This window comes from Apodemus sylvaticus, chromosome 22 (assembly GCF_947179515.1).
Source record: "Apodemus sylvaticus chromosome 22, mApoSyl1.1, whole genome shotgun sequence".
In the NCBI taxonomy this organism is placed as follows: Eukaryota; Metazoa; Chordata; class Mammalia; order Rodentia; family Muridae; genus Apodemus; species Apodemus sylvaticus.
This window is the reverse complement of record NC_067493.1, coordinates 45,336,321-45,344,850: the sequence shown is the minus strand read 5'-3', so window position 1 is coordinate 45,344,850 and position 8,530 is coordinate 45,336,321.

Genomic DNA, 8,530 nt, shown 5'->3' with positions numbered 1-8,530 from the left:
CTGTAGACCAGGCTGGCCTCAAACTCACAGAGACCTGCCTGTCTCTGCCTCCTGAGTGCTTGCGTTAAGGACAGATGCCGCCACCACCAAGTTCAATTAAATGTTTAAACTATGCTTCATAACGTGTTCGCCATTTGCAGTTTGTCCTTGTGATTGTATACAGCTTGAACTCATGAGAACTTTACTCACGTGATTTCTCTTAAACCTCAGAGTACAAACTGAGGACCTGAATAACGATAACTGTGGCAGGAGACTTTAGTCTGCCCATTCATTGGCTCTGTTCTTCCAGGTCCTGCCTCCCAAACTTCATTTAGGGCTGTAAGCTAATGTGGTGGTTGGAATAGAACCCAGGTCCTCTACAAAAGCAACAGATGGTCCTAACCACTGAGCCACCATCTCTCCAGCCCTGTGGTGAATTGTTTGAGTAAGAGACTTGGCCTCTTTGACAGGCCACAGAGTGTTGTTGCCTCACTGACAGGAGACACTGATAGTCACGCAGGGTCACACGAGGAGCTGCTAAGTACACTTGACTTATTTTCTATGACTCTCCCTTCCGGAAGCCACACCCAAGCCTCTTTCTCCTAGGTGCCTTTCTTAGTCTGAAACCTGACACTTAAGCTTAGCTTAAAACCTCCTGGGCTGGTGAGATGCTCAGCAGATAACAGAGCTAAGACTGACGACCTGAGTTCTAACGCTGAGACCCACAGGGTAGGAGAGACTGACTCCCTCAAATTGTCCTCTGACGCCCATGCGTGTATCATAAAATGTGCATGCGTGCGTGTGGGAGCGCTCAATCACACAAAGTAAGTAAATAAAATAATCTAAAAAAAATGTAGAGAGGATGAGGCTTTTCACTGTGTATGAGGCAATGGCGCATCCTCTGTATTGGAAGAGGCGATGCAAGGAGGAGAGAGAAGGAAGTGGTGTCACTTCAAAGACAAGGCTTCTTGACTAATTTTTGCCAGTGTCCTTTATCTAGGCTTCATTCGCATTTTAAATCCAAGAATGGTTGCACATACTATATTTTATACCTCAGAAAAAGAGAAGTGGTAATTTACGAAATTTCCCTGACTGTTTTTGGCCCCATGCGGTCAGGTGCCTGCTCTTGGTGTTGTGGTCACATGGGAGCCATATGTCTAGGGAAAGTTGCATCATCAAACACTGGGAACCAGTACACCGGTGTGCCTTTCTCTGGTTCAGTGGCTCGTGGCCATCAGTTTTATATTTATATGGTTATAAATTTACTATGTAAAAAAATACAAGCCATGCACTCTGGACTGCTATGTCTTAGTGGTAGCCTTTTTGCATAGCATGCATGAGGTCAGGGGTTCAGTTCCCCAGCACTGCCAATAACAAAAGAATTCTGCAGTGTAGCATCTTAGTAGAAGGCCTTTCTTAGGAAACTAATTTTCTTGCATCTCAATTGAGATTCATGGAGATGTTTTTCTGATTTATGTTTCACTCAGAGGCTTGCAAGGAACGGAGAGTATGCCTGAATGGATACAATAAACACATGTATGGTAAAGGTTGTAAAATAATGAATGAAAAGAAGACCAGATGGTGGCACAGGCCTTTATTCCCAGCACCTGGGAGGCAGAGGCAGGTGGATCTCTGTGAGTTCACGGCTTGCTTCACTGAGGTTGGCTTGAGTGTTTACAGGCTTGCCCTGCTTCTGTGGGCTATTTCCTGCTTTGTGTTGGCCATTGAAGGTCATGCTTCCTTAGCCACGCCTGCCATGTGGCTACCCATGTGGCTATCATGTACTACCATGCCTGCCACCTACCAACACACCTGCCACCTACCCACATGCCTGTCCCATGCCACCATGCATGCCATGTGCCACCATGCCTGGTGCTTACACTATGCCTTCCTCACATGATGAATTCTGATTCTTCTGGAACTGTAAGTTATAATGAACTTTCTTTTGCAAGCTGCTTTGAATTCGTGGTGTTTTTAAATTTTATTTACTTATTGATTCACTTTATATCCCAGTGTCAGCCCCCCTATTCTCATGGGCACCTTCACGCCTTCCCAATGCAGTGGACTCAAATCCCTCGGAAACCACGAGCCAAAGTAACTCAGTGCTGGCGGATTTTACATCTGCTCGACACAAGCTGGAGTCACCTGATAGGAGGGAAGCCCCGTTAGGAAAGACCCCTCCCCAAGCTCAGGCTGTGGGCAAGCCTGTAGGGTTCTATAAGGAAGCAGGCTGAGCAAGCCATGAGGAGCAAGCCAGTGAGCAGCACCCCTCCCTCCACGGCCTCGGTGTCAGCTGCTGCTCCAGGTTCCTGCCCTGACTTCCTTTGGTGATGAACAGTGATGTGGACGTGTAAGCAACAAACAAACAAACAAACAAACAAACATAAAAAAACTTTCCTCTCCAATTTGCTTTTGGTCATGTTTTGTCACAGCAATAGTAACCCTAACTTTAGACTAAATCTTTGCTCCCTTAAGTTGTTTCCACATAAAGCAGGAGGGCCTGAGTTTTGATCCTAGCACTCACATTAAAAAGCCAGGGTCGGGCTGGAGAGAAGGCTCAACGGGGAAGAGCACTGACTGCTCTTCCGAAGGTCCTGAGTTCGAATCCCAACAACCACATGGTGGCCCACAACCATCCATAATGAGATCTGATGCCCTCTTCTGGACTGTCTGAAGACAGCTACAGTGTAATTACATATAATATAATATAATATAATATAATATAATATAATATAATATAATATAATACAATACATATAACATTATATATATATATATATATATATATATATATATATATATATATATATGCCAGGCTCAGAGGTTCAAAGGCCCAGACCCCAGGGGAGGTGGAGGGAGGCCGATCCCTTGAACCTGCTTGCTAGTCACTCTAGCCTGGAAAGCAGGGAGCGGGCAGTGGGACAACTCAGTGCATAGAGCACAGGCTGTGTAACCTGATGGCCGAGTTCAGTCTCCAGAACCCATGGTGGAAGGAGAGAACCAGTCCCAAAAGTTTTCTTCTGATCTCCATATACGTGCTGTGGTATATGGGTGCCTGCACACACACACACACACACACATGCACACACAGACACACACAGACACAGACACATACACACACACACAGACACATACACACACACATGCACATACAGACACACACAAACACATACACAGACACACACACACAGACACACACACACACAGACACACACACTAATAGCAGAGCAGAGCTGACAAAGATGGCACAAAAGATAAAGGTGCCTGGCGCCAAGCCTGAGCTCCTAAGTGGATCCCTGGTGGAAGAAAAACAATTCCTGCAAGTTGTCCTCTGGATTCCATGCTTGTGTTGTAGAGTGCATAACACACACACACAAACACACACACACGCGCGCGCGCATGCACACATGCACGCACAAACGCATGCACGCACGTGCACACACACACACGCGCACACACATGCACATACACACGTGCACACACATGCACACATGCATGCATGCACGTACATACACACGCGCACGCACACACACACACACACACGCACACACATGCATACACACAGAGTTAAATGGATAAATAAAAAAATTAGGTAACAAGAAATGAGAGACAGTGTCAGACACTGTGATGCACACACTTGCACACATGCTGACTCTCACACACATAAGCATACACACACAGGCACACGCAGAGAAGTGTGAGGTCTGGGGATGTTTCTTCTTCTTCTTCTTCTTCTTCTTCTTCTTCTTCTTCTTCTTCTTCTTCTTCTTCTTCTTCTTCTTCTTCTTCTTCCCCCTCTCTGTCTCTCTGTCTGTTTCTCTGTCTCTCAGAGTTACTTACTTATTATATATACAATGTTCTCCTTGCATATATGCCTGCACACCAAAAGAAGGGACTAGATCTCACTATAGAAGGTTGTGAACCACCATGTGGTTTCTGGGAATTGAACCCAGGACCTCTGAAAGAGCAGTCGGTGCTCTTAACCACTGAGCCATCTCTCCAGCTCCTTCTTCTGTCTCTTACAAGAACAGTGTCACTGGGTGAGGGTCCACCTGTCTGTGTCTCATTTCAATGCCTGTTACATGAGCAAAGACCCAGTTCCACATCAGGCTGGTTCTTAGGGTTCTAGTAGACCACGGAAGAGAGCTCAGTGCTCGTAACTACTGAGCTGTAATTTATTTTAAAGATTTTTATTATGTGTACTGATTTTTATTATGTGTGTTATTTTGCCTGAGTATCCAGACTCTACGTACATGTGTGCAGTACCCATGGAGACCATAAGACAGCGATAGATAACCCTGGAGCTGGAATTACTTGACTTTTTTTTTCTGAGACAGGGTTTCTCTGTGTAGCCCTGTCTGTCCTGGAACTCACTCTGTAGACCAGGCTGGCCTCGAACTCAGAAAGCCGCCTGCCTCTGCCTCCCAACTGCTGGGATTACAGGAGTGCACCACCACTGCCCGGCTCTTTCTTTTTCTTTCTCCCTTTCTTCTCCTTTTCTTTCCTTTTTTCTTTCTATTTCTTTATACTTTTTATGTCAAACCAGGCTCTCATTAAGTAGCCCATACTGACTTTGAATTCACTATGTAGCTCAAACAAGCCTTGATCTTCCAATCTTCCCTCCTTCACCTCTTGAGTTGCCATTGATTGCTTAGTTGAATTTACATGGCGACACCCTTGGACCTGATTTTCATGATCCTGTTAAAGCTATAGCAACCCTACATAGTCCACAGGTACAGGAGTGGGTTTGTGGTATTGCTCAGGGAGCCATCTACAAGGGCCTGGATTCTAGTCCCAAGGAAGTCAGGGAAGGGCACTGGAACTGGGATTACTGATACTTACAATCCATCGTTGCGGATGGTGGCAATCAACCCGTACTCTCTGGAAGAGTGGCCAGTGTGCTCTTAACTGCTGAGCAACTGTCCAGTCCTATTGGTTTTTGGGTCGTTTTGCTTTTGTTTTGTTTTTCATTTTTGATGTAGGGTCCCAGGTAGCCCCGCCTAGCCTGTGACTCACTAGGTAGATGAGGAGGTCTTGAACTTCTGATCTCCCTGTGTCTTAGTCAGGGTTTCTATTCCTGCACAAACATCATGACCAAGAAGCAAGTTGGGGAGGAAAGGGTTTATTGAGCTTACACTTCCACGTTGCAGTTCATCACTAAAGGAAGTCAGGACTGGAACTCAAGCAGGTTAGGAAGCAGGAGCTGATGCAGAGGCCATAGAGGGATGTTTCTTACTGGCTTGCTTCCCCTGGCTTGCTCAGCCTGCTCTCTTATAGAACCCAAGAGCATCAGCCCAAAGGTGGAACCACCCACAAGGGGCCCTCACCACTTGATCTCTAATTGAGAAAATACCCCACAGCTGGATCTCATGGAGGCATTTCCCCAACTGAAGCTCCTTTCTCTGTGATAACTCCAGCCAGTGTCAAGTTGACATACAAAACCAGCCAGTACACCCTGCATACACCTCCTGCTAGGGTCACAAGCCTATGCCAGAACACCCAGTTTATAAGACACTGGGGAATCCAACTATTCAAGTTTCACATATTCAAAGCCAGCACTATCCCACCAACTGTGTCCCCAGCTCCAAGTGTTTGTTGAAACAGGATTCTGCTGCTCACTGCCCAGGTTGCCCTTGAAAGAGTTAACTCAGAAACTTTAAAAAGGTCAGAGTTCCAGGACAGCCAGGGCTATACAGAGAAACCCTGTCTCGAAAAAACCAAATCCAAAAAAAAAAAAAAAAAAAAGGTCAGAGGCTAAATTACATTTCCCCAGACCACAAGGGGGGGACGGGGACGACTGACCTAAGGGTGGGGACACATTCCGAAGGACAGACCTTTGGCCACTTACCTCATCCCCTAGAGACCAATCTATTTAGAGCTAACACTGTTCTGCCAATCACATTGTACCTGATGGTGTCCCCCCTGAAGACTGTAGAAAAGGCCCACTGTGAGGAACGACTACACGGGTCGTTCTCTCTTCATATGCAGGGCCACTCTAGCATACTAGGGTTTTCTTTTTGTTGTTGTTTTGTTTTTGGATTTGGTTTTTCAAAACAGGGTTTCTCTGTGTAGCCCCAGCTGTCCTGGAACTCACTCTGTAGACCAGGCTGGCCTCGAACTCAGAAATCCGCCTGCCTCTGCCTCCCAGAGTGCTGGGATTACAGGCGTGCTCCACCACCTCCTGGCTGCATACTAGTTTTTTAATAAAAATTCCTCGTGCATTGATTTTCCATCTCTGAGTGGAGACTCAGGGGGACTGGTCGTGTCTTACACCCTCACCCTCACGAATGCTGAGACTACAGCTGTACACCACCGCATCCAGCCAAAGGACACGACTAGGGAAGAATCTTTTCTTTTTCTCCCCCTTGATCACTCCCAGGGAGCAGCCTCCTAGTTCCCAACCCCCAACACACATCCATCTGCCCAGTTCTTGGCAGTCCTGATCCCTGCAGGTGTCTCAAAGTCAATGGGGGTTCTGTGGTTTTGTTTCCTCTTATTTTTTTTTTTTTCTCTCCCCCATTGTTTTGGAAATAGCTTGCGTTCCGGACGATTCAGGACTAAATAAACTGATCACCTCCACGCAGACAGGACACATTGAGCACAGAAATTCTCACAAATACTGTAGAAAGAGAAGACAAAAGACAGAGTCTGATGCAGACAGATAGAAACACAATTCCTTTCCCTCAGTTCTTAGCGCAGAGCTGGAAAGGAGGCTGGCGCCGACTTCCCGCTACAGCAGGGGTTCGCAGTCTGTGGGTCGCGATCCTCTGGGAGGTGGGGGGGTTACATATCAGATACTTACGATTCATAACAGTAGCAAAATTACGGTTATGAAGCAGCCGCAAAATAATGTTCTGGTTGAGGGGTCACCACAACACGAGGAACTGTGTATTAAAGGGTCAACCCTTTTGGGTTGAGAACCGCTGTTCTAGAGAGTCAGTTCCAGAGAGTCAGTTCCCAGGGTCCAGCGACTCAGGGCTGCCTGTAAATCCAGTTCCAGGGGATTCAGTGCCAGTGCCCTCTTCTGACCTCCACAGGCACACACATGTGGCACACCCACACACCCACACTTGTCAGGGGGAGAAATCTTGATGCGTCTCTGTCACAACTTCAAAACCTTTATAAAGGAGTTGCTAAATCCTGGGGATTGGCTGAGGGGGACGTGAAAATCTTGGAAGAAATGGAACCTCTACAGAAGCAGATCTCCCTTTAATCAGAACACTCTCGGGAGTGGAGACTGGGCATCCAGGTGCAGGAGGCTTGGGGCTCTCTCTAGGGCCAGAGAAGGGAATTTGGGTGGAAGAGTCCATATGCAGATGTGTCCCCGGCAGTATTAACTGTAAATGCCTATGGAAGGATGCTATATGTCTGTTAGGCGCTTTCTGGATCCTAACATCTGTTAGCAGAGTGTCTACTTTCCTGTCCTGAGTTTCTCTGTCTCCCTGAGGGTTTTTGAGTTAGTTAGACCTGCAGTAGAACAGCTTGGGGAGGTTCCTCTTACTTCATCAGCTGTGCAAGCAGGTTTTCCTGTCGGTGACCTGGGATGCTGATTTTCCTAGCTGATGCATTACACAATGGCTCGCTCGGGTGTTGGTGCTAATAAATATAGAAAGATCCAGTTCGTCAGCACTTACTGGCACTAACCCCCAGATCAGCCTTCTTCCCACACCCCACTCAGAAGCCGGGCCAGTTTCCCTTCTCTTAAAGCATCCTCCCATGTGGAGTGGCAGGAACCTTCTAGGAGCTCTCCCAGAATCTTCCAGAATCATGAGAGTGAGTGGTGTAGCTGCCAGAGGAACTGTTTATTCTCTCTGCTCTTCTCTGGTCACTCCCTCGAGACAGCTGGGGATGTGTTTCTGAGGCAAAGCATTGTCTAGTATGAGACTCTGCTTTTGGTCCCCTATAAAACCCAAGCTGATTTTGAAGAGGAATATTCTCACCTCTCTGCACAGACCATTTCACAGAAAGAGTGAGCTTCCTAGAGGTCAGGGTCAGACTGTGGCTCCTGTGTCTGTATCGCCTGTGTATGCTACAGCTGCCAGCTCTGATTACTTAACTACGTACCCAAAGCAAGACTGGCTAGATAACCAGGAAGATAACGGGCCTGGGTCTTCTGGAGCGCTGTCTGCCCTGTCCTCTCTTCTTCCCGCCCTCCTTCCCTCTGCCTTTGTCTTTTTCCTCTTCCTCCTTTTTTTCTCCCCTAACCCTGAGAAATCTGGGGAACTCTTTTAGGAGGATAGGGCATCATTGTTTGGTACTAAAGGTATAGGTCCTCCCACTCCCAGCTGGGATTGTTTTAAAAACCATTGTTTAGGCCTCTACTCTGAAAAGCTATATTTCTTTCTTTCTTTTTTTTTTCTTTTTTTTTTTTCTTTTTTTTTTTTTTGAGACAGGGTTTCTCTGTATAGCCCATGGCTGTCCTGGAACTCACTCTGTAGACCAGGCTGGCCTCGAACTCAGAAATCCACCTGCCTCTGCCTCCCATGTGTCGGGATTAAAGGTGTGCGCCACCACTGCCTGGCAGCTATATTTCTTCTGCCTAAGCTATAGC